This window comes from Falco cherrug, chromosome 13 (genome assembly GCF_023634085.1).
Source record: "Falco cherrug isolate bFalChe1 chromosome 13, bFalChe1.pri, whole genome shotgun sequence".
In the NCBI taxonomy this organism is placed as follows: domain Eukaryota; kingdom Metazoa; phylum Chordata; class Aves; order Falconiformes; family Falconidae; genus Falco; species Falco cherrug.
In genome coordinates this window covers 7,049,038-7,076,410 of record NC_073709.1, presented here as the reverse complement: position 1 = coordinate 7,076,410, position 27,373 = coordinate 7,049,038, and the positions used below count along the sequence as shown (strand labels likewise).

General features: G+C 43.4%; 1 long non-coding RNA gene across 1 annotated transcript in view; it reads left to right on the top strand.

Annotated features, from left to right (window-relative positions):
* Nucleotides 1–27,373, top strand: part of LOC114017647 (uncharacterized) — a 366,106-nt gene that overhangs the window by 235,633 nt on the left and 103,100 nt on the right. The window contains exon 5 of the long non-coding RNA XR_008734858.1: nucleotides 24,546–24,606. This is a non-coding gene — a long non-coding RNA (uncharacterized LOC114017647). The remainder of the gene's footprint in view (nucleotides 1–24,545; nucleotides 24,607–27,373) is intronic.

Genomic DNA, 27,373 nt, shown 5'->3' with positions numbered 1-27,373 from the left:
CATAATGCAGCAATCAAGAGCACAATTTTCACCTCCCTCTTAGAGTTACTCAACGGAGTAATAGGGTGCAACGGCATTTTCGCAGGGTATTAAAGTGAAATGGTAAAGGTATGTTTTACTTCTTAGTTGAGAGGAAGGAACTGAGTCCTGAGATGCTGAGACTCATGCTGAAGGTCACATACCTTCTTGTCATGGGGCTGAGACCAGATCTCCTAAGTATTGACCTCTGCTCTTGCTGTAAGAGCACTCTTCCTTTCAAGACAGGAGCTGGTGAAAGGTGATCTCACACACCCAGGTGAAATTGTTACCTAGCAGCTCCTTCAAAATATGAGTTAATTCCTCTTGCTGGAAACAACTGAGGCTAAGACCTGGATTTCATGCTGTTCTTTTATTATTAAATAAAAATAATAATATAATAATAATAAAACCAAAACAAACAAAAAAAAACACAACCAGAAAACTGTTAAACTGTTTAAGCTGCTGACTCATAACCATACCCGTTACATGACTGGCGGCTTTCATCTCAAATTGCTTTACAGTGTGGACTGGAGGCTGTCCTCAAACTGAAGTCTGAAAAGCAAGCACCGCTTGCTAATGCGTAGAGCAACACTAATAACGCCAGCAACCCCAGCACTTTCATCAGTGTGTGCGTTGCCAGTGGCCCTAGAAGCAACAGCTGGGAATCTGCCATCCAAAGCCAGGAGTTGAGCTCTGCAGGGTTGCCTCAGTGACTATCTCTGCGCTGGCACATTATTTCATGGTATGGCTTCATCTCAGGTTTTCCTCATTTGTGCAAAGAATGACAGCCTCCTGGAGTGTAGTTTACTTTATAAAGGCTGAAAAGTGCCCAGCTGGTGTCAGATCTGGGCCCTGGCCAGGAGGGAGTTCATGAACCTGTGAGCTCGTAACTGGTCCCAAAGCCTGTAAAAATGCTGTGCAAAAACATGGTCCATGAGCTCCTTCCTATCAGTGCAACCACATTTTACCATTTGGGACTAAAATTTTTCTCCCTTCTTCCTCTTCTTTTCATCCCAAGACACTGCTACACTTTTAATTGATTGCTTAAAAAGTTGCCAAGTCAAATCCCTGAGGTGACATTTCTGGCTCCAAGCTAAAAGGCCATCAGCTGGGACATATGCCTAGCACTTTAGGGACATGTGTAGATATATTAGTTTTGGTTATTTATGTCTGGGGGACTGGACTGTCTTATAAGGAACTCTCCAAAGGAATGGAGAAGAAGGGGTGCTCCTGAGTAGCTTATAGTCCATGCACACCAGGTGGACTGCAGCACAGCCGCATTGCTTAAAATATGGTGGAATGGGCAATAGTGCAAGGCTGAGACAGTGGGAACTTCGAGAAAGATTTTCTGTCCTTGCATCTGATGATGTGCCCACAGCCTTTTCTTTTAAAAATCTCAACATATGCAGTAGTTGCAAAGGGTGAAAGGGTATCTGTTGCCTTCCAGCTTAAACTAAGAGTTTCTCTGGGCAGCACTTACAGCATCTAAATCTGTGAGAGCTCACTTCAGCTTCTGGGTGGTAAAACAGCACATACGTTATTTCCTGAAGGGGATCTGGATGGCTCATGGGGAATCGTGTGGGGAGGGACTAGAGGAACTCCAGTGGTTTGCTCTATTGGGATTTCCATGCTCTTCTCCCACCCCCTTTTGCCACACCACTGCAAATGTATGTAGTAAAAATAATAGTGATGACCTCGGTCATGTCTAGAATAGAAATGTTTTACAGCATGTGCTATAACGGTGAAGTGTTCCTCGCCTGAACACAGCTATACAGGGAAAGCTGTACTTTGTAGCTGCACACAGCGAAACCACCCTGCCACCCACCCTCAAGCACAGCAGGCTGCAGACCGGCTAACGTGCCACCGCCATAGCTGTTGTCTGCGTCGGGGATGGGGAGCACAGCCCTGCCTGGGCACGGCCCTCCCTGCCCAGAGCAGGGTGCTGCTGGGGTTCGGGAGTACAGCTGTGCTGGAGACAGCTTACGTCGTGGTCAATTGAATGGTCACTGTGGCAAATAAATCCCCTGAGGAGCTTGAAAAAAACACTCAGGTAACTCACTCATTTCTTCAAGAGTTGCTACGACACAGATGTTGCCTTTACCTGTTGGGAATAAAGGAGGTAACCATATCTGCTTCCATATGAAAGACGTTGACACTGTAGACTTATAATTGCATGCACTCATGTTTAGCATCATTATCTTCTCTCATTTTATCTTTTTTTTCCGTGAGAGCTTGCCTCATAGAGCTTTTCCACTGCCAAATCTGTAGCATTTGTGTTAGAGCACTTTAACTAAACAGAAGTGTCAGTATCTGCAGTCTGGATTGCAGTGACAGCTCTGGATGGATTGTGCTCTCCTGTCTCCTTTTGTGATCCTGTATGGAAAAGGGTTAGTATTATATCTATATATCTATATATCTATATATATCTATATATAAAAAAGTGTATATATATATGTATGTATATGTGTGTGTGTGTGTATATATATATAACACATGGCATGAACCAGCCATGGCTCTTCCCCAGCCGGGTCTCTGTTTCCTTCACACCTGAGGACTAGGGCCAGGGTGTTTGTCTCTGCAGTGACTCAGTGACATAGAGCATCCCACGGTATTTAGACACCCATCTCACTTTGATTTCAGGGAAGGAGGAGCCTTGTTCTTTTGGAAGGACTTGCACCATGTCTCTCTTGTGAGCATGCTTCAGAAAGTTTATGTTCCACATGAACATGTGGAGAAGCTGATATTTGTCAGAGTCCATAGATAAGTCAGCTTTATTGCTGATTATCTCAGATTCACTTTTTAGGGGATGGATTACAGCTGTAAGATAGGGCAATATTACTGCTGGTTGTAAGGGAGGGGAGAGGAGTGTTGCTTTTTTGGGGAGCAAGATACATTTCTTCTAGTGATGACAACGATTCAAGGAGTCTTTCCTATGCACACTCATATGCATTTCCATGACCTTAAAGCAAAAAAGCTTTTTACATACAAAAAGACAAAGGGCAAGGTAAAAGTTTAGCCATCTGTCATTTTTCACTTGATTCCCTTATTTCCAACATCGTTGTGTAAAGCCTGGCTAGATAAGCCTGTAATAAACATGCCTGTGTTTGCATATGTGAATGCATATATGCATGATTTGTATATTTGTATATTGATCCCCAGAGGCTTTGCTAAAATATTGAAGGTTTACCACCATATTACTTGCTTTGTAAAGAATGAACTGGTGTACAAACTGGAATCTGCTCTCCATCCCAAAGGCATCATCCATTACGATGTGTGAGTTTGAGAATCAGGAGAGCCATCAAATGTAACTTTTCTCCCTAATCAGGCTAAAAATCAATGTTGAGATAACAGAAATTTCCAGTGTCTGGCTAGTATTTTAAGCTTGTCAAGAAAACAAATCTGGTTCTCCTGTCTGTCCTTCCAACCTACTACCTCTACCAGGGTAAATTAAATTAATTTGATACAGAATTTGGTCTCACTTCAAATGAGTCCTTTAACCTAGCTTAGTGGCAAAGCCCGTGACAATAAAGGTAAAAATTCAGGTATTTTTCAAATTTGGGTACTTCTCAGTTATTGTTCTTTTCCTCATTATCATTAATGAGCTTATCAGTGCAACCCCGGAGGGAGGAAACCTGACTGGACACTTCGACATTGCATTCATTTCTTTGCACTGCCTCCAGAGAACTGGGCTGTGTGGCTCAGCCAGGGATGCAGTTGGCCAGGAGCTACCCCTAACAGTAGCCACGATAAACTATTTTTGGGGAGGAAGGTGTGCAGTAGGCACATAGAAGTTAACCCATCCCCAAAGCAGACGTCTAAGTGTAGATTTTATGCCTTGAAGATTCAAAGGTATAGATAGAGGGTTGCATTTTTCTAATTTCACTGCATTCATGCTAGCAGTGTAATCCTGTGGTGAAGAGTGGCACTGCCCGGATTTGTGTTCTGGGGAAATGTATTCCTTTCAAGTTGAAAACTCATTGTTTGTGCTATACAAAATAAGGATAAATAGTTGTTCCAGCCTGCTTTCCCTGTACTGCTCCTTACTTTATGTGCTTATATTATCTCCTCTTATTCTTCATCTCATTCGTATTGTCTCTACCTAGGAAGTTACATGCATTTGACATTACTGGTATATGAAAAGCTACACAGCCCTTTTTGGAGTAGATGCAGGATATATTCCTCTATCTGTTTTCCTTTATCTGGAATAGGTTATGCCAATATAAAGCATTTAAATATTTTTTAGGAGTTAAGGTTTAAAGCGTGAACCAGTTTTAAGAGAAATGATACCAAATCTCTTTAGGTTTTCTTGATGTTATCTTCATAAGCCTCCTTTTAACCAACAGAAACAGGAATATCTATTTCTGCTACCAGAACCACAAAACAATACTATCACTTACGCTGCGAAAGAGAGATACACATGATTCTCAGACCAAGCTTGTGAAAATATAAATGTTATAAATGAATTTAAGTTAATTTAAGGGTTTAGAATTCCATTACTTTTACTAAAACTTTTGTTTACACTTGGGCTTGCAGGTAGTGAGTGCTTCATTGGTTTTAATTGTAATAATAACCAATGTATGTATGCTTTATGCGTATGCATGGGTTGCACACATAAAGCATGCCTGGTTATGGCAATTTTTTGAAGACTTCCTGTACAGAGAAAGCAGCAGAATAGATCTAAAAGATATACTGAAGCAGCAGTCATTAATAAGCACTATCACCAATGAACATGCTACTTCATGAGCTCTGCAGTGTCCACAGCTTAGAGGAGCTACTAATGAATCTTATCTTTGCGTGAGATAATGGTTAGGACCAAACAGGGGAGGTGGAGGGGAATTTGACCACCCACAGAGCAAATACCATTATCAAAGTGAAACTTATGCCCCAAAGCAAACTGACTTGCCAGAGTGACATTTCTTCTTGGCATTTCATCTGCTCTGTTAAGTGAGGATCGGGGAGGAGGAGGGGAAGAAGAGAGGGAGGGAGGGGGAGAAAACCAGCCCAGCTGACATTTCAGGCACGTAAATAACCTCTGCGGAAAACCAGGTTGCATGGTGTTTCCACTCGTGACGTGTAATTCCCATGCCACTTAACGCAGGTGGTGTGGCGTGGTGTGTGGAAGGAGGCGGGCAGGGCACCGTCCCGGGGTGGGCTGGGGGGGCTCTCCGCAGAGCTGGAAACCGGCACCAGCCTTGTCACCTCCTATCTCATCAACAGCAAGGGACTGCAGGAACAGGGATTTCATTCCCACTGAGGATGCCATTGGTTCCTGCGTCCCTTGGAAGATGAAATCAGCTCAATTGAGTGAAAAAGGCAGCATGTCTTTGCGCTACAAAAGGCTGGGATTCAATCACCCATGATTACTTCTTGCATAACCAGAGATGTCAGCATTGAGATGCACTAGCTGCTTCGGGAAGGGGGGGGGGGGGTTGGGGGGAGGGGTGTCGGGGGTGGGGGGTGGGTGGAAATGAATATTTCAGTCTCTCTTGGAGGTCCTGTAGGATTATAAGAGCATTTGGTTTCCCTGTACACATTCAAAAGAAATGTCTTCTTGTTTGTACCAGCCGAGGAATCCACCTCTGTCTTACAGTATCTCAAGAGAACATATGTGCCCTTATGAAGCAAAATATTTAAGTTGTGATCACTTACCCGTAACAGTGCAAAAGATGGAGATAAAACAAGGTATAATTCCTCAAGGCACCGAATAGAGAATCTCACTTCCATCTCAGAAATCAATATTTAGACATAGCACTGTCATCTTCTCCATGATACCCAGGCAGCTCCCAGGTGCACTGGGCATGGATTTCTCCTGCCTTGACTCCCATGAAACTGCAAAAATCCAACAGCAAGCATGCCAGTAGAAAACACAGTATCATTTTTCTGTGCTAACAGGTAAGAAAAAAAATGAGGCTTAGGCTCTCATAACAACCATCAAAACAAATGTGAAATTAGGGTTATGGACAGGATTACTTGTCTTAACCACATGAGTATCGATTGCTGTATGAGCAGTAACTAGGCTCAGCACAGGTGAATCTGAGGATATTCTGCAGGAAATGTGCCCGGTGGCACTACAGTACTGTTGCTGTTCACATTATTTCTGCTAAAATAGTGCCCTGTCAACAGCAGCTTCACAGGAAGAGTGCTAGTGGTGCAGCAATGAAGAAAGGAAAACAGTAATATATTGGTCTGAAAAGGAAGGTGATCTGGGAATAGCCAGTTTCTGTTCTCAGTATCACAGCTGGCTTCTGTCTGTGGCTCCTCCGTCCTGCTTGTGGACACATAGGTGCCTGCCCACTCCCTGATTACAGATTTCAATAACATGTGAATATCAAATCCAGCTGAAATTTCTAGTGCATCTCATTGCACTCATTTGGACTCTAAAGCTTTGGCATCATTCAGTTGCTTATAATGTTATGTTAATGTTAAAGTCAAGGGCTGCAGCAGTATTTTAGTGGCAAGCAATTCTGTTCTTTACCTTTGTGCATCTATCTGTCCATAGCGATGTCCTGCCATGGCAGTCAGCTCATGGATTTGGACCCCAGTAATTAGTATTAATTCAAAACAAAATGTAGCCTATATCTCAGAGGTCTTCCACTGGGCCATGCCATGCCCAGTGCTCTCTGAAATGCCGTGACATGGGGTACAGTGTCATAGGAAGCCGCTCACCAGTGGGGTTTACTGAAGTACTCGTCATGGAAGTTACTGCAGACCGAGTCCCTTTCATGGATTCATGCCATCATTGTGAATCATTCCTAACTCAAGTAAATGTTCGTGATATTCAAAGGTCAGAAATTATCATCTCGATCTTGTTTAAAGTCCTGTTCTGTGACAGTTTTTGAGGTGCTTAAAATAACCTTTAATGGAAAATAGTTTTAAAAACTGGTAGCTTTCAATGTTTGCTTTCTCTTTCTATGAAGCAAAAATGTGCTTATAAAATACTTTCAAGCCTCCATAAACATTCTTGTACAATTCTAGTGGTTTTCCATACACCTTTCACAAATTATGTTTGTTGTCCATAGTAATGGTCAAATTGTTTTCCACTGGGAATATATTGACCCACCTGGCTTTGAGAGAACTAAAGATTACTCTTCATCTCAGTGCAAAAATCTTACTTTTCTGCAGACACCACTAGTGTTTTCTCACAGCTATTACTCAGAAGTACCCAGCAAATGAGCATACCAATTAATGTATAAAATATTTTTGACAAGGAAATAAGAATAATCATCAAGGAATCTGCTGAAGTAGGTAGTATCAACAAAGACTGTATCCTGCTGCTAATTTTTTTTAAAACGTTATTGAACGAGTTCTCACTTGGGAGAAATAAACTTCATTTGTTATGTCTGTTAGATATTTTACAGCCTCTACTATCCCAGTAGCAGCAAGTATGTTACAGTTTAAGAAATAATACACTTTCACTGGACACCTTTCAAATTAATCTTGACTGCAAGGAAATTGGGCTTGTTGCATTTCTGCAATTCTTCACCCTTGAAAGGCAGCAATGAGAATATAATGAAACTCTCTTCATGTCTCCAATTAAACATCTTGTGACCAAACAAGAGAGGGGCAGGAGTGGAAATACCCAACCCAGTTAGGTAATTGCTGATAATCACAAAGCTCCTCTTGGTGCTTGAAAAGCTGCAGGCTGAGGGCTTAATACCTGCGCAGCTGCCTGGGGCTGCCCGGGACCAGTTATCTCATCCGCATTCTGCAGCCCTGCGCGAGGGTGAAGGGGAACCACCACCCTGCGTGCAGAAACACGGCCCTGCAGGGAGATAATGAGGTATCCGCCAGACGAAGAAAAGCCTTTGTACAAGAGCTGTGGGAGCGCAGGAAGGCTGGGACGTGCTTGTGTTGCCCGCTGCTGTTGCCCACCCATGGGGCTGCCAAGGGGCTCTGAGGGCTGCACGGCATGGCGGGGGCAGAGGTCAGCTCTAACAGTCCCTGCGGTTTAGGTCCAGCGGTATGTTTTGCAGACAGGCTGAGAAGCTATGGTCACAGATGATGACGTCTGCAGGAATTTGAACGGCTGGGGACCTCTGACACACCGTAGTGCTTTCCCAAGAAAGGTGAATGTGTTCAGGTATGTGTTTGCAGCCTGTGATGTTGCAATGTGCCACCTGGCTCTACAGAAAAGTAGGGCAACGCAGAGGGTTGCGGATCTGTATGAGCCTTGCAGCCAGCTGTGCTGCTGTACCAGGTACCAGCTGAAGAGCGAAACAGTAGTGTCCACTCTGTATCGTTAGAGTGAAGAAGTAAGTGAGAACATCTGAAGGAGCTCATTAGGAGGGTGCCTCACTGAAGTAATAACTGAGGATGTTTGACCAATCCAAATAATTTGTAGAGTTTTATCCAAACATTTTAGATCTTCAGACTGGGAACAGTATGCTCACCTAAGGTGGGAGTAACTCAGTAGGAGTTATTTACAGACATTCTGTAAATAAATACAGAAAATTACTCTAGATTTGTATCTTGCTTTTCGTAAGCATCTTCCCATTTTCTCTAACTGTAACAGTCACATTACAAGGAACCCCAGCTGTCCAGGACCCTTCTACAGCGCCCTTAAACATCTTTGTGAATCCTGAAGCAGAGCTGCTAAACTACACAGAGCCGAATGCCAAAAATATTACACTTTTGCATATGTAATTAAGAAACTAGGAGAAGGTGCCAGTCCTTCAGGCTCTGCTGATGCCATTCCGTGTGCAGGAGGCACACATGTCCGGCTGCTGCTGTTTTCACCAGTCAGTTGATCTGAGCAAGACAGGTATGACCGTTTTGTGGAGCACCTTTCTGCAGGGACTTTGTTCCCAGCCATTTTGCTCAATCACCCGAGGGCCGACATCTGTACCTTCATCCTTCTCATCCTCCTGCAGACTGTAGGCTCATCAGGGCAGGTTGGTGACTTGTCAGCCGTCCTATTTGAAATGAGACAGCAAATCTTCAGAAAGCCAGCAGTAACCCCTTCCCCATCATTTCTGACCGTTTCTGGCATGCCTGTGGCATTGAATGAGATACAATTGATCCGAGTGAGGGAAGGAAAAACATTGTCCTCTCCAGAGTGGTATTTTAGTGGCAATATGGAGGCAGGTCTAATCTTCTGTATAAATCAGTGTCGTTGTTAAGTAGATCCCTCTCACTGTGTTAATCTGTTAAATATCCTTTAGTCGAGCACAGAAACAATAGTACTTGGTGTCAGAGAAGATGAGAAAGTACCAAAAGTAATACTAAGGGGTGTTTTTTTTGTTGTTTTGCAGCATAAATCGTTTATCGCACAATTGGCGCTGAATTTTCTGTACATCTTAGAGACATTTCATTCACTCCTTTATCTGCAGAATTCCTTTAAAGTTTAACAACGCAGAACTAATTCTGATGACTCAGTAGCGCAAAAATTGTTATTTTAAATGCCGAAAAGGTATTTTCCCTGTGAATTTTCTAGCACTGAGGCAATGTTCTGAATGTTTTGACTGCTACTTTGTCTGACAATGTAAACAGACAGGAATGATTTAATGATTAACTCGTTATCCTTGATGCATGCCTTGATGTCTCATCTTGTTATTAACAGTTTGCCCATGTTTTGAAATATATATAATATGAAGCAGAGCTAATTTTGCTCTGGAATGCTCTTTAACACCATTCCACAACTTTTTCCACCCACTGGCTGAGCTTGGTCAGCGAAGATACTCTCTATTAACATCCCAGCAAGTCACTCCAGCACTTTCAGCTGTATAAAATTAAACCCACTAATAAGAAATTGTTCATCAAAGAACTTGAATATGTGCATAAGTCCATCCTTATTCAACCTACTATTTAAGCATATGCTTAACTTTAGTACGCACTTGCAAATTTTGTTTAAAGCAGCCAGACTCTATTTTGCTGGTTGGGTCTTTGAAGTACTTCCTTGCACCATATCCTGTTTCTGTCATCTTTGTTACCTGTCTATCATTGACACTTCCACACACATTCCTCCTCGAAAAGCCTTTTGCAGAAGACTGCAGCCTAATATAAGATCTTGGAAAAAACACATCTGTCTTTGAGCATGAGTGCCTTCTTGTTTTCCATACACACTGGAATGTCAAAAAATAACAAAACACTTCTGCCATCAGGGAGAATTTTCAATGCATTTTCACCCAAACTTTCAGTGTGATAATATTATTACGTGGTGTTATTTTTTTTCACGTCACATATATGAGATGATGTGTGTGCTGCCTATGAAGCACTGAGCCCGTTTTAAATATTAATTGAACACATTAGCATCCAAGCAGCTAAGTGGATAGGCAGCATTAACAGAGCCTACACTGTGAGTAACCCCAAAGAGCAGGAAAATCCTAAGAATCTCTTTTCCCAGTCCTTGGAAAAACATTTTTAAAATGCGTGCTCTGCTAGTATTGTATGAATTGATGCACCTGAAAGCAATCAGTATGTGAAAAATGGAAACTCTGGCATTAAAACAAGCAGTAAAATAATAATAAAAGCCATAATAGGCAAAGCCCTAACATACATATCCATTTCCAGCAGATGGTGGCGTTAGCAATTTCTCTGTGTGCTGCATTATCCTCCAGCGCAGAACTGCCCTGGTCCTGACGTCAGCTCTTTCACTTTACGTGAATTCAAACTGGTGAAACAAATAACAGTAGCACGGTTATTAGCACATTTCCTCCAGAAGCCACTAATAAAAAAATGCTTCCCCTGATATTTCCATTCTACAGGAACCAACTTCACAACTGTTACAGTAAGTCAGGCAAGTAAAATAAAAAAGAAATTACCTGGCTTGATTTAATTCCTATCTGGCAACTGCCAGGCAAAGGCCAGAAAGAAAATTAAAAAGGTAGAAAGATAAACACCACTGAATCGTTCAGGATGTGCAGCGTCTTCTCTCCAAATACATTGTGATTATCAGTTGTCAAAGCAGCACCTGCTCTTATTTTTGTGCTATTTCAGCTATGTCCTTCTCTTATACTGTTAGGATTTCCCCTCTATTTTTGATTCCTTATAACTTGGATTCTTTGATTCCCTATAACTTGGATTCATAAAAATGAGTCTTTTTTGCATCTGCTAAATACCTTGACAGAGAAGACAAGGTGCTGTAAGTCCTTCCCATGTGTAGACAGAAGCACTGCCCTTGAGGGTGGGATACGGGTCTGACAGAAGGAAACCAGTCTGCAGGATGCAGAATTCATTATTTTTATTTTCTCTTGTTTACATTGTGGAAAACTCGAAGTAAAAGCAAAAGCTACACAGGGAGCAAGCACCAGCCCCTCCATCCACAGATATCATTATCTGTAATTGAAATAAATGCATGACTATGAATATGCATATATTTATGTTTCCAAAGTTTGCTCGAACACCCTTGTTTGGAAAGCAGGATTCTCATATTCCAAAAGCCCTTTTCCGTGGCAGATACCAACATCTGCTGAAACGTGGAATCACTACAACTATCTTGATTTAAGATGAAACATGAAGTCTCAGCTACCTTTTGGCAAGAAACCATCAGAGACCTGGTATCTTTTAAAGGGCTTTGAAGGCACTTTAGCTTTGTGGGAACTTTAAAGGAATGTAAACTGTGCAGGAACTGTGGAAAACCACATTCGGTGCATCTTCTTCAGACACGCACTGTCTTCTCCAGCATCAGGCTTGCACCCATGGGTACACACAGTATCCCTGACAGCTCTCCTCACCCATCCTGCCTGGTGCAGAAGGTCCCCTGCTCTGCCTGGGAGAGGGAGCTGGGGCAACGGCTGGGTGCGAAGCCCCTCTCTGGGCACGAGGGGCTGGGCAGGGGAGCAGAGGTGCTAAATGTGACTCCATGCCAGATTAACTCCAACTGAACCGCTCCTCTCTCCGCAGGTGGGAAGACAGTCTGTCACAGACAAAGCCTGATGAAAATGCATCTGGGGTAGCTGAGTGTTTGTGTTGCATTAGCTTCTGGCGCAGCCTCTACTGTATTTATTCTTCCACCCACCTACCTTCCACAGAATAGGGATGTATGCAGTCACCGATGTTATCACTGCCACGCTTTGATCCAGCTGGGATGTTAGGGCCTTCGGGAATTCCCCACGTTTGATAATTCCTGATAGTTACTTTTAAGAAAATACCAGCTGAAGGATGGGGAGGGATTCTTCAAATTCCAGAAAGTGAGTGAGTGGTGGAATTTATCAGGCATCCAAGCCAGATTTCCTTGGAAGGAACACATTTATTTTGAAGTGTCACATTTTCATTGTATTCAACGAGCAATATCACTTAAGGCCAAAGAAACCCAGTCGAACAGGACATTACTAGCATTTTTAATAAGCACAGGAGCCGGCCCTGATAAAAAAACATTATGAGACATATCTAAACTATGAATAGCTAAGGACCTGGTTTATCCCAAGTGGTAATTCATTACCCCTTTATGTTTAGCTTTCTAAATACCACCTCGAGAGAAACTTGACCCCAAAGAAATCTATTTCAGGAATGTGTGTGGCCCCCATCCCAGCAGACTGTGACTGTCTTACCACCTTTATTGTTTTTTTCTCACAACTCCCCTGCGAGGTAGGATCCAGCAATTACCCCTACTTTACAAAGAGCAAATTAAAAAACACTCATGTGTCTTGCTCCCATTAATATCTAAATTATGGCAGTAAAGCGTCTTTCCCAAGGCTGAGGAGGAAGTTGCGTGGCACAGCAGCTCATGACACCAGGTACCCGGTGTGCTCTGCGCCTGCCCGAACCCAGGGGTAATTTTCTACTCACAGGGTGCGGCTTCCCACCTCGCAGTAGTAGCCAGGTTACAGGGCTGTCAGAAGGTGTGTGTGTTTGTTTGTTTTTCCATGGGTAGCATCAGGAGAAAATATCCATCATCTCCTGAGAGCAGAGGCATTCTTGAGTGAAAGTGTGGGCAGCTGCAATGTCACGCTGCGGATCTGGGGAGATGTTTGCTGTGGGTTGTGCTGAGGCTGTGTCCAGCTGGGCCCATGGCAGGTTTGAGCTTGCAAGATGTGGAGGATCTTGCTGTGGCTTTGTCTGGCTCTTTGGGAGAAAAAAACAGGGAAAAAAGTCAGCTTTACAGCTGCTTGTACCTGGTGTGTTGATTTTGTTGGATAGACACTTAAGCCCCAGATGAACTAATTCAAAAGATTTAAGACCCGAGAGGATCGTTAGGAAATCTGTTCTGACCCCCCAAGAAACTCAGGGCACTCTGCCTGTAATGCCGGGGTGAAGTCTCTGGTGGCACGGGTAGTTTGGGGTTTGTGTCTCCCCACCTGCCTTCGTGCTCCTGGCTGCTTTATGGACTTCCCTACATCCTGGAGTGTGGGAACTGGACACGAGGGTAGGAAGACTGGGTTTATTCTGATAAAGACAATGTAGAAATAAGATAATCGGAAGAGTAGAAAGAGAAAAAAAATTTAAAAATACTGTGAATTTTAAAGGGCCTTTTTTCATGTCTTTCTTACCTTTGTTACCATAGGGTAACAGGTTCAGGAGCATTTAGTGCTGGTCTAAAGGCTTCCCTGAGAGTCAGTGCTTTTTTAAGGAGGGAAGTACATTCAAGCTATTGAAAATATTTATTCCTTCATACCTGGCAAACAAAATAGGGGTTGGAGACCCACCAGAGGGAATGGAGAGCAGGTGGTGGTAAAACAGGATGGAAGGATAGGTATGCACCAGTCATTTGGTGGTCATAGCCATACCAGCCGCCAATAACAGGAATATTTGCCTTTGCTACTTTGGTTATATTCACCATCAGCTCCTGCCTCACCTAGGAAATATGTCTGAGAAACTCCTTCTTCCCACCAGGGAGCAAACACCCATAGTCCTGTTCATTAGTGAAAAGAAAACAGAACTGTTTTACTTTGTGTACATATATTCCCACGCAATTTAAGCATTACCTGTTTATAATTGCTTGAGAAATGTTTTACAAGCATCTGCATCAGGTGAAACATCTTTATTGTGGGAGACTTTTGTGAGGAAACTTCATACATTGCTGATCACAGGCCCTGCTTTAAAGCCCACTGGAGTCCATGGGAGGGATGTGCCTTTCCCATGACTCCAACACCCTTTTAATCGTGGCCACTATGTGAAAATGTCGTATGACACCCTGAAGTCTGCTCCTCCAAGGTGTGTTTTCTGTGTACGCTGGGCCAGATGCTCCCAGTCCCCCATCGTGTGTGGTGAATGTTCTGTGAGACACCCAAGAGCAGCCACATCCAGTGAGCAATGTGTGAGGTGGGCACAAGAGGTTGAACCTATGTACTCGCTGCAGTCATGAAGTAGCCCCTTCCAAATGTGTGCAAGGCATTTGAAAGTCCTGGAGCTCTTCGGATGGGCCTTGAGACATGGGGCACATTGGATTTGCACCTCTGTCCTTCTGCACAGAGCTGCAGCGGTGCTGTGGGTGGGTGGCCTCCTATCCTTTCCTCCTCCTCGGTGCTGCGTCTGAGGCAGGCCAGCCCCGGAGCCCGCAGGTCCACGCACGTGGGAGTGAGTTGGCAGTACCAGCCACCCTGCCAGCAGCTGGTGGCTCAGGTGCCTGGGTTTTCTGGGCTTCATACCCTTGCTCAAGCCTCTCATCTGCTCCCAGCCATTGAGAGAGAGCAGATCAGCCTCTGGTATAGGTGGTGGGGGATTTTTTCACTGGCATAGTTCACTGTGGAGCCCTGGTCCTGCTGCATCTGGAATAAAAGCGGGGTGGAGGAGCAGCTCATCTCCAGGATCGTGGCCTGGGTGCAGCAGAGTGCATGAGCCATTGCATGATTTTCCACTGTCTTGGAAACGTGAGAAGCTTTGAGGCTTTTCCCTAAAAAGCTAAAGCAGTGTCCGAAGCTGGGTGTGCCACTCACCTGGTGTAAATCACCGAGGATTTGCTGGTGAGGATAGCATCCATATCAAACACAGCAGCATATTTTTTGCAAACACTGCAAAACTCCTTTCCCCAACTGGAATTACTCATGCTAAGAAAATGTGTGATGTCCCCAGGACTGACTAATTCGGCATCCAGAGCTTCTAGCCCAGTATCTCTCCTGCCAGGACTTTTATATTATCAGTTCCATTCATTCCTACCAAAGGCTGATGGGGTGCGATAAAGCAGATGGCCAAAGTCCCAGACAAAGGCCAGGCAGAACAATTAATGACAAGCCGACAGCCCCACAAAGGGCATGGGCCCGGGATAATGCTGGCTCTGGAGGGCTGCTGACAATAACATAAAGCCGCTCCCCTCACAATGGGGAGATAAGATACAGTACTGTAATAGGAAAGCAATCATCGTAAAATGCCATCAATTATATATAAGCTGCAAACAGCGGGGGACTGATTAAATATGGCTCTGTTGATGCTTCAACATACCTTCACTGCGCTTTTTGCGTGGCTTCTCACGACAAGTCTGGTTGGGCACTGGAGCGGCTGAGGCTCCCTTACCCCAGTTCTTTCATCGGTTTTTGGCTCGTGAAATTACACTGAATAATATGCTTATTCAGGTTTTTATATCTGTGCACCTATTTTATTACCTTTTATAATGCATACAGAGTCGGATCAGCTTGCAGCAGAACAAAGCTAATTACACCTTTCATTACCTAAATATAGCATAATGACAGAGTGTCATTCAAGTGTGGCATTGAGCTGAGAAACTTCATGGCAGGCCAGGACAATGACAGAGGTTATTCAGCTCAACCTGAATTGCTGCTGGTGCAGTGAGAGTGGGGCAGGGTTAATAGTCAGGTCACTACATAAATTACAGTATCGAATTGAAATGGTGAACTGGTAACACTGCTCTCATCAGCCACTGTATCATCCAGAGTTAGTAACCTCCACAGCTAGCGTTAACCTTTTGCGTTCCTCTTGTTATTTATATGTGTCTGTATAGACGTAAAGTGTCTGTCAATAATCGTAAGACCTGAGGATGGAACGACCCGTTGACGTGCTCTGTAAGAAGTGCAGTAGTGCTACATTGCGTGCCGGACCATTCAGAGTTTGGATGGTGTGTAAGGATCATGTCTTGTTGGTGAGACAGGATGGTTGGTAGCCATTTCTAGCATCAGCTCCCAGTTCATTATGGTATTCTTGAAACTTGAAACTTGAAAGGTTCATACTCCTGGCATTTACCATCGCAGCAAATTCTCAGTCATGAGCTAGTCAGTGGACAAAGGCTTGAGGGGCTGAGCACACAAGTGAAAGTGGCGGTGTCGTCGCCATCCCCAGCCAGGTGTCCTTGCCCCCAACAGCCAGCTGGTAGCTACTGCCGCTGTAGTGAAACTCCAGATCAGCTGCTGCTGAAATCCCTACTGCTAGCTGAATTTCGCACGCAGAGACATGACAGAGTCTTCCTCTGACTTTGACTGGAAGCCACCTCCTTTACATCTCTGCTGTCCCTTAATGTCTCATGCAAACAGAGAAGGTGATTTGCTTTTATCTTACTTTTTTTTACATGTCTTTTAATAGGAGGCTTCCCTAGTTTTTAATAAAGTGATGGTGAGAGCAAAGGCCGGTAAAAAAAAGTGTTCATAAAAATTGTTATCAGAAAGCATTTAATTTCTGCCAAAGCAAGCAGATCACAGAAAGCTTCTGCTTTCCTTGGAGTGTTTCTGGTTTTCATCACAAGTAGAAAATGAGACATTTTAATTTGCAAATTTCTTCAGGAGTTGAAGAAAATTCATTCCAGTTTTCTTTGGTTCTTGCTGAGTATTCGTGCTGCAGTTAATGTTTTTTTCTTCCTTATCTTTTTGGCTGAAGAAAAAATATTTCTATCGCAAGTCATCCTTCCCCTCCCTAGTTTCTCCCTGAAAGGTGAAAGGCATTGCTGGGCTGTAATTCCACTGTAGCAGTACTGCTTATGTGAAAAATCGTTAGGGCCACAAACCTGCGATGGGAGGCACAGGAGATTGTCTTATGCCCTGGATGAATATCCCGCGGCCGTGAACAGAGACGTGATATCCAGTACTTCTGGAGCTCAGGCTGATACTGGTTTCATTTCTGAGCACAGTAAAAATGTAGCGTATTCTCTTTTGATGGACTGATAGCTTTTAACAGATTTGTTAGTTTGTGGTTTTCTTTGCACCAGTTGTAACATTAGTGTTGAAGTCGTCAGTTCCCTGTTCCTGTATTTCTAATGTACAAACACTTCACTTTACTAGGAGTTTTGCAGTGGCGGGAGGGGATATTTGAGTCAAAGGAGAGTTTGACTTGCTCAAGTAGATGCTCTGCTTCCACCTTCTCCCTTTGCAGAAATGTTGGTGGGGTGCTTCAAGGGTCACAAATAGAAATTGAACTCTTTTGAAATGCCCTTCAAAAGAATTTCCTTCAGTAAGCTGGAAGATAAAGTTTTCAGTGGCCACAGGGCTAAGCAGTATGTGACAATTATTAATATTGAAGTTGTGACCGCCTTTAGTGTGCATCAGAATAGTCCCATGACCACTGCTTACACTGAGATTTTGCTTCTCATGCAAGTTACATCTTCTTAGTTCTCCTTGACAGTTGTTTGTTCTTCCTCCTGCCTGGATCCCTCCGTATTACTCAGATAGCCCCTTTGCTAAGGGCTGCATACAAAGCAGCGCTGAGGTCAGTGCAAAGATCCTTGACTCTGAGGCAGTAGCACCAGCATCATGGCTGAAACTAAATTAAATATATTTTGCAGAAAACTGAAATCCAAGCAAGGCTCAAGGGAGCTGAGTGCTTTGAACAAGGTGGCAGGGAAAGTTTCTGATGGAATAAAAACTGAACTCAGTTTTCCAGAGCTGTGGATTAGCACCCCAGCAGCTGCTCACATCTGCAGGAGGTGCCAGGGCCCTATCTCTGACCTGATCCAGCACAAAGCGTTGCACAAATCTGTCTGCTGTCAGCTAAGTGCACATCTGGGTAGAGCTCCTCCCTGTCCATAGCACTGCAGCCCCCACCCTCCCTGAGCTGTTTGTTAGGCCCTAGGGAGGATCCAGCTTTAGGAAGGTAGGGGGTTATCTCCTTTGTTGACTGCTCTCTAAAAACCAGTGTTGTTTCTCATTCATTCACTCTGTGCTTCCTGAGTGCAGCAAAGAAAACCTTTATACGCATACTTACTTACATGTGAACTTTGAAATGGCTTCAGAAATGTCCTTGAATTATTAATTATCAGGCTAGACGCTTGGGCATATATTTTTTTTTTTTCTGGTATATCAAATTAAGAGGGTTATGCTCATCCCTCCTGCACATCTGTGAAGCTCACCGGGGTCAAGCCCTGTGTCCCTGTGAGTAGAGCAGGCACCCTGCGGCCAGGCTCCCCAGCTGGGGGGCTGCTCTGCTTGGCTCGGCTCTCCTCCGGCAGCGCAGGCAGCACGGGGAGTCCCGCCGGCTCTGGCCCTCGCGTGCTCCAGGGGCCGTTCATTCTCCTGTCTCCCTTTCAAACTGTTGACTGACTTTGCAGTCGCTCTTGTGAAAGTCTGGCTGGGTCAGGGGACGCTGGTGGGTTTGGCGGGTTTTCATACTCGGTCTCCGAGCTTTAAATCAGCAAGGGAATTCCCAGCGGTTCTGAAAGCACACATACACTTTTTTTCCCCCCTTCCTTTCCTCTTTTTTTCTTTCCTTGGTCTGCAAAAACGTCCTAGCCTCCTTTTTTCATTTCCCTTTCTGCTTTGGCCTTTATCTTTCCCCACTGTTGTAGTTGCATCCTCTGATGATAGCAGGAATGACCCCACGGGGTGACCCTGGAAGATTATTACATTAGCTGTAAATTTTGAACCCAGGCCAGCCAATACAGTAGGGATTGCGACTCCCATCCTTTAAGTGCAGGAGGATTAACGCTCGGGAACATAAGTACGTTAAACCACTCTACAGACACCAGCGACCATTCCTTTCTCTGCATATCTTTGTATTTCTGTCTTTAAGACCAGTTTGGGAATAGAGCTTTGCTATTTATGTTGAAGTGGTGAAGGGGAAGAAAAAGACAGCATTCATGACAGTCGGGGCAGAACTGCATTAAATAAAGCCTCCATCTTTCATTCTTAAGCTCAGCTCCAGGTCCTTGATGAAGACAGATTTTTCAATTAGATAGGCAATGTTTGTTCTAATATTTTATATATGAACCGCTCAGCTGACATCTTACCCAGATTTATGAAGGAAATAGAATACAAATGGGAGTTTTAATATAAATTTATTATTCAAATTTATCACATATTTCCGCAAATAAAAATTATGGTTGCCTCAAAGATCACATTTAAAAAAAAAACAGAAAGAAAGAAGTTGATAAAGTTTCTTTCCACCCAGTGAATAACAATATTGTAAGTTAAGAAAGATCTGTCATAATATAAATTACAACACACATGGAATACATTTCCCATTGAAGACAATATTTCTTTCTTATACAAATGTTGCGCTCCTTCATTGAACTGAAAGGAAGTTCAGGAAGGTTGGCAAAACAAAGTAACCCATTTTTAACACTATACAGAACAAAGTGTATTCTGCTGCCAATTACCCTTAACTGAAAATGACTGCAGCTTCTGGGAGACACAGCGAAGGGTCATGAGTGGTATAACTGGTCCCCAAAGAAAAAGAAATGTCAAGCGACATTCACACTTCAGCTATTTAAAGAAAAGGATGAAGAGAATTTAAGGGAATAAAAGGCCCTGCAATACCCATTTTTAGCCATGGGGAAATTACTGCAATTAATGCTAGACCATTTATAGCACATGTTTCCATACCTTTGCAGATGGCATACCCAATCTAGGAAGAGATTAATACTGCAGGATTTTTCATCTCCAGTCAGACTGAGAAGGAAATATAAGAAAACTTTTTTTTTTCCAAAATATGAAATGTTAAAATGAAAGATTTATATATTTTGGTTTCTATAAACCAAAACGTTTTAGCTTCCCTACTCAATTGTGGCATTGCCATGGTTTAGCTGCATTTCCAGCCTCCTATATTTCATCTAAGATTTTCCTGTTTTTCAGCCTTTTTTGACTGGAAAACAGTATGATATGTGAAAGGTGATCAAAACACATCAGAATACTTCCAATGTCTCTGCACTTCCCAGTGTGTGTGTGTGTGTGTGGGGGGGGGGGGGGGGGAGTTGGAGAGTGGGAAGAGCATGAAAGATCCTAGTAATAATGTCAAAAACATTTGTATGTTCAGTGTTTCAAAAACTGAAAGAAAACACAAAATACCAAAGAATGTATTCCGACAGTCAAAATGTTTAATTGGGTTTCTGCTTTTCATTGAATTCTGTTCTAATACACACACACACATATTTATATATATATGAGTATTTACGAGTTGTTGCATCTGATGTATAGGTATTCCCATGAGAAACTTCAGCCAGCTCTACTCATATTGTGATGTTATTTGGTGCCACAATAAGCCAAACACCAAGCAGACACGTACAAAGACGAAAGGTCATATATTAATGGCTGATTACTTGTATAAAAATCAATGGTAAAGACTGGTGGGATATCCAAAGCGTTAGGGTAGCTAGCCCTGTTTGATTTCAATAGGATATGGCATCTCTGCAGGAGAGAGAATTTGTCTCACCTAAATTTATCCACCTGCAGAGGCTGATCCTCTGAGCCACATGGAAACTAGTCACCCTGGTGCTCCTGCTGTGGAGAAATGGGCATCAATTCTAAAACTGGTCAAATGAACCAGCCCCTAAAAAAACCCTTCTCTTGCTGGCCATGAAGTCCAGTTGGAAGGTGAACCCAGGTGCAGAGGTCTGCGCTGGGTGAGGTGGCTCCCACCTGGTTTTACTATCTATAATTAGCTGTATCAGCAGGCACTTAAATGAATTAACAGGCCCCAAGTTTCTGTCTCAAAGAGTACAGATTTTAGGTCGAGTGTTTTCTCTTTGTGGGTTTAGATGCATGCCTTTCAGTACCACTATAGGGGGAAAACCCATCCGAAGCTCCTGTGCCACATGTCTGGGTATTCCCTCTTCAGTGCTGCTAAGCCTGAAGGCCACCTTTCCTGGCTGTGCAGGGGGAGATTTTCAGAAGGCATCTAGGATCCTTCATGGGACTGAGTCTTTGAGCTTTTTATGCCACTTTTTTTCAGGTTTTAACTCTCCTGGTTCAGTTGGAGGAAACACTCAAAGCTCTGTGACAATCTGAGTACTAACTCCTACTGAGAGAACTGAAAGTGTTGTTTGAGAAGATTTTGAAAACCATATTTACCTTCAATTTGTAATTGTAGTTGGTTGAACACCTTTAAAAACACCACCTGAAAATCTGGGCAGCACAGTGCTGGGCTGCGCTTAAATACCTGTAAACCCTGGGATGTGTGCTTAGCATAGAAGCACAACGCTATTCCTGGTGGAGTTCAGTGGTTTTAAATTAATTTCTACTGACTGCTACATTTTATCATGTATTTTTTTGTACAGGAACCACTTGTAATGTCAGTTGCACCCCTAAATCAGAGGACGCTATTGCTAAATCAATACACTGAGGTGTGATAAGCAATGTGCGGCTGCAAAGCCAGACCTTCTGCCCTGAGATAACAACGCAGGAACAGCAGTGAGAGGATTAGAGAGAGATCTCTGAGCTGTTCGCTTTTATTCTGAGATGTGCTGTAAGGCATAGCAGCGAAATAGAGAAAGATTTAAAAAAAAAAAAAAAAACCACCAAAAAAACCCACCAGGAAGGTTGACATATGTATTGCTGAGTCTTTTAGATGAGTCTTTTGGATGTCCAGTTGTTTTTGCTTATGCTGTTGCATGGCCTCGAGGGTTAAAGTCTTGGCTGAGAAATTGGAGGGCCTCTGTTCAGCTCAGATGGGGGATTCAGAGAGCTCCCAACGAACCAAGGAGGAGAATACCCTGGCAAGGAGGAGGGGAAGGGAAAGTGGGGGCTTCTTTTGCCTCTTGCACCTTCTACCCCCCTGACGCAGACGGAGCAGCAGTGCTTCACCAAGCACAGCTTCGCAGTGCCCAGGGATGAGGGAAAAGGGTTTTGTAACACTGTGCCCAGGGCACCCAGCCGGCAGGTAGGATTCCTGGCTTCTCATTCCAACTCCCAAGATTATTTTGCTTGGGTTTTGTTTTGTTTTGTTTTGTTTTGTTTTGTTTTATCCCAAGATTGTTTATTGTAAAATACATAAACAGCCCTGGGAGAGCTCCCCACACGCAGCTGAGAGCTCTGACCACGGGAGGGTTGTGCAAAAGGCAGGGCATTCCCACCCGTGTCTGCCTGCACTTGGGAAAAAACAAGCCATCAACACTGACCCTCCCGAGAGGGCTCCAGGTCTGAAGTGCATGGAGGCACCTCCCTGGCTGCTCTGACTCAGGCGCCTTCGGCACACCAGTGGGGTGGCAGTTCACACACGTCTCTGTGCTTAGCACTTTCTGTTGACTAATGCCACAAATTTGCTGAGGCTGGAAGGACCGCTGGAGATCATCCTGGCTACCCCCTACTCTGAGCAGGGACAGTCAGAGCCCATTTCCCAGGGCTGTGTCCAGTCGGGGTTTGGATATCTGCATACATGGAGACTGCACAACCTCTCTGGGCAACCTGCTCCAGTGTCTGGCCACCCTCCGTGTTCCTCCCATGCCACCTGTCCCTACTCGCACCTCTTGTATGCTCCCCTTTTATGTCTTCGTTTTGTCAGGAGCTCCATAGTCATCCAGGCAGGCTCCTGCTGTCTTTGCTTGCTTTTCAGATTGTTGGGACGGACCGTTCTTGGTTCTGGAGAAGGCAGTCCCTGAAAATCAACGAACTTTCCTGGACCCCTCTTCTTTCTGGGGCCAGACCTGCTATCCTCTCCTCCCACTCACAAGAGCAGCCACTTGTGTACCCTCCAGCAGCAGATCTTGTCGTCAAGGGTTACCTTACCTTCAAGGGTTACCACGAAACCATCACTGCTGAAAGAACAAAGCAGTTACCTCTTTTGACTAACTTCAATCCCCAAAAAATCAGGGTCGATGCAGTGGTTTTTAATCTCAAGAAGGATCTAATTTACTCCCGAACCACGTGAACATTAGGAACATATCTATCTTTGGGCCAAGCAGCCTTGAGCTTGCTTCACTGGGCTGGTGCCTCCACGCTTCAGTGGCAACTATTTGTCATTCAAACTAACTTAATGCTTGCATGTCTTATATTTGCCAGGCAAGACCGGTGGCTGAGGTTGGGCTGCAGGAGCTTCCCTGCGCCCGTCTCACTGCAGGGCAGGAGCGGTTTACTGCACTGGTTTGACTGCCAGCAAAGCCCTGGCTCTTGGAGAGCTGTATTTTACTAGTGCTGGATGAGTGGTCTTCAAAGCTGTGTGACATTATGTGTTTTGCCAGGCTGCTCATCTGCATGATTTCTTCAATGTCCATAAAATTCATTATCATTGTAGCTCTGGCTAATTAGGCCATAAATGTTCCAGCGTAGTCAATAAATTACCCTGGTCTTAGAGGACTTATCTTGTTGGGGTAATAAGTAGGCCTACACGCTTTTTTTTTTTCTATTATAATAGTCAGACTGTTATTTATATGACTGGGACTGAACTATGCCTGAACTGTGAAAGAAGCACTACAATATAAATAAAGAGTATTTTACTGTCCAAAGACTTCAAACCTAGTTCAGAGCTGCCTAAACCATCTAATTTTGCTTACTCTCTGCTCCAAACAAGCAGAGGGTAGGCAGACAAAGTTTATCCAGAAATACTAATATATAGTGATCTACCGTACAGATAGACAGTGTTAGAAGTTCTGAGGCTATTTGGTATTTTGACAGGTCGGTGGGTAGAGAACAGCACGTTACAAGAGTTCTGGAGCTAAATAGGAACTGCTGAATTTTGTTCTGGAGCTATACCATGTATGTTTTAAATATATATATTTTGCTATGTCACCTGGGTTGATCTGTAACTAATTTGGTAGGGAAAGGAGTTTTGTTTCTAAAAATACACAGGAAAAAAATCTTGAGTGTTTTTAAAGTGGTTTGTTCTAAAGTTGACACTTGTTAAGTGGTTAAAATACAAACTCTGGTCAAATATGGAACACAATGGCACTTTTTTCTTTGAAAATAGGCACTTCCAGGCAATTCTGTTAATGTTTTAGTACTTTAATGGGAGGTCATTTTAAAAGGTTTCTATGCTTGCATTTGTGTAAAAACAGCATTTTAAAGGGAGTTTCTCTGAGATATCCAAGGTGTGCTCCAAAGCCCTAATCCAGATGCGTGCCTAGGGAAGCACACAGCAAGGGAGGCAAGTCTCCTGTGGTGCCCTGGCTCGTTTGCTGCTCTCATTAGAAACATCTGCACTTACTATGCAAAGAGTCACCCATGCACCCACCCACACACCACAGGTGCAGGGCACTCACCTCCACGCAAAATAGTGTTTAAGAAAAAGCCATAGCAACCAGCTATATTGCTGTGCCTTTAGGACAAATGTCTGGGGTTTAACCCAGCAGAACAAATGAACCTAACTAGGAGATTTGGTGTTTATTTAGCAGCTGATCTCAGAGTAGTTGAGAAATCATCAGCAAAAGCATGTGCATAGTTAACTTCTACAGGTGGCACAGTTTAAGGCAATTTATTAGCCCATGACCGGAGGGAACCCTGGGAGTTTGTGCCACTGATAAGACCACCTGCAGCAGTTGTAACCATTTCTTTTCTTTGCTTCTGTAGGGGGACTGAAGACCTGCCCTGTGCCTAAAACCAAAGTGTAGAGCAGCTACTGAAACTGAAGGTATTGTGCTGCAGCAGGGATAGCATGAGCTTTTGTGTGAGGTACAATGTTGTTGCTATGTTTAAGGCTCAGTGAAGGATAAAGCTGGGGTGACACAACCTTGGCATGTGCAATCCTGTAACATCTCAGTCTAAGTGGCAAATTAATAGTGTGAAGATAATTAGTTTTTTGGGGTTTTCTTGTATTTTTTTTTTGGTCTGTGTTGCTGTCTTCACCAAGCGTTTTAGCTCAGCAGCTGCAAGAAGCTCGGGGGGGTTCAGGGTACGTGGAGTCCACGTTGGAGTGTGGCCCACCATGATTGTAGGCTTTTAAGTAATATTGTATAACTGAGAGGCTTGTGTAGATAAAGCATTCAACAAAGTGTTCCTGGGATGTAGCAGAATTGCACACTACAGGTTTATTAAAATATTTGCCTAGTTCTGTGTCTTAAATACAGGAATATTGACATATGTTGCTTGTCTGAGGAATATTCTCCGCTCTGCATGCAAAAATAATGCAGAGAGATGGGTTTTATAGTGGATGCAGGTCTGAGCCTTGAGTTACTTCCCTACCTAGCAAAAACTGTGATGAGACAATGTAAAGGGAGTTGGGGGGGGCTGGAGTTTGCTCATTTCTATCAGCAGTTCCTGCTTTGGCCTCAGACAAGTTGTTCTCTACTCTGTGTTTTATTTCTCCATTGGTAAGATGGTGACAGTGGTGCTTCCTTCCCTGCTTGTCTGCTTTAGGTGGTGAGGTGGTAATGTTACTCGTTACCTAGTGTTTTCTTTGCAGCATCATGTTGAGTACTCACACCTGTGCTCTAGGCACAAATAACTGCAGGTCTCCTTGCCACCTGCTGGGAATTACCACTGTCCCTTTAACTTCATTTTTAAAGGTTGAAAAAAATGTAGTCTGTGGGAATATTCATGTGGGGTTTTGTTTTGCTCTTAAAAAAATATATTTTAAAACAGCTCAACCATTGCTTTCTCAAGTGCTTCCTCTCTTTTCTCTCCCTCATCCTGAAAAATTCACCCCAGGCTAAACAAGAGTGGAAAACAGAAGACTGAAAGGGAATGTTTCACAAGGCGAGAGCAGGAGTATCATGGAAAGTTTTGTTGTGGTGTGTGTTTTTTTTAAATTGGAACTCCAAAGCATACATCTTTTGTTGTTGTGTGCATTGTTGTTTTGCAATTATGAGCACTATCTTTGCAACCAGGATGCCTTGCAGTTGCACAAAACTTGTGCCGTGATATGTCCAGGCCAAAAGCTACAGGGGAAACTGCATTCAGCCATACTCAAAATGTTTCCTGTGTCATTACCTCTTAGCTGGGTGCTTCTTTATCCTCGTGTTAGGAGAGGATTGATGTGTGTAGTTTGAGACTTGTGTTGATTTTTTTGTGAGTGTTCTGTTGGTTTGGTGCAAGAAGCTAAGGAAAAGATTCATAAACACGCAGAGCTCTGCTAACAGTACTGAGGAGAATCCACCTCTGGCTTGCTCAGGCAGGGGTGAAGGAAACTGATGTGTTATGTGCCATCACTTTTCCTGGGTCTAGAAGTGCTAAGGTGTTACTAGTGCAATTCAACAACCTTCCTTTTCTCAAATACTAACTATTTTTAGTTCAAAGAGCACAAGACTGTTCCTGAACAGTGAAATTCTTCTAGCACACTGGAACATGTTTTCTGGTCATACATATTAGCATTCCAGCATCTCTTGCCTTGCAAGATGATTTCTGCATGTTCTTGCCTGTGCGTGTGTGTGTTGGACTAAGGTGATTATACATTAAGCTGGTCTTAGGAGTTGTTGATTATAAACACGCAGAGCTTTTTTGACTTCAGGCCTCAACACTACAAAAGAAGTCAGGTTTGGAGAAAATCATTTGAGCAATGTAAATTCACCAAGGCAGATTTTACAGGTGGGGCTTTTAATTATTTGTAAACAAAAACAGGCGGTGTATCTCTGCTGAAGTATGCATCAAGTAGCAAGGATTCTTCTGTGGTTGTGCAGTTGGTGATATTTAAATAGCTATGACTTCTGGTAACTAAAAAGAATCTATTTTCTCAAAGCAAAGTCTGGATTCTTCAATGAGAGACCAGGTCATGGCTCATTCAAGGTTTGCTGTTGTTTTCTCCAAGAAGTTGTAGGTGTGACTTTTATCACACTTAAGAACAAGGAAGACTTACCGGGGATATGTTTAATGTTCTCCATTCCTGTGATGTGAACAATGAGACTTATGGTTCGCAATGTAGATGCAGGATTATGTCTATTCTCTGGCAATGCTGTTCATGTTAGAGCTGCACTATACGTTAACCTTTTCACTTCAAATATTCGGGCACGATCATAATGACATGAGTATTTATTCCATATATGATATGGTCAGCTTCTGAACTGGCTTGCCTGGGAGCAAATTACACTCTGCAAATTCCAGAAAAATTACACTCTGCAAATCCCAGAGAAATTACATTCTAGGTTTACTTTTCTCCTGCACCTTTTGAAAAAAAGCAAACTCTGTGTATTTTCCGTCTATGCTGCTCTCCGGTGGAGCTCTTAGCAACATTTCCCAGAGAAAATTGTTACCTAAAATTGGTCCTGAGTAGATGTTTTCCAACATAGCCATATTCACTGCTGAGGACATGACTTTACTTTCTATGAAGTTAAGAATGCTAGTTTTAAATGAATGGCAAAACAATGCATTAAAACTATAGGCTCTGATGGCGCACCCCCACCCCGAATTGCTGTCATTCACTTCAGCAGGAGATGGATAGAGCCCATGGTTTTTGTCAGAGGATT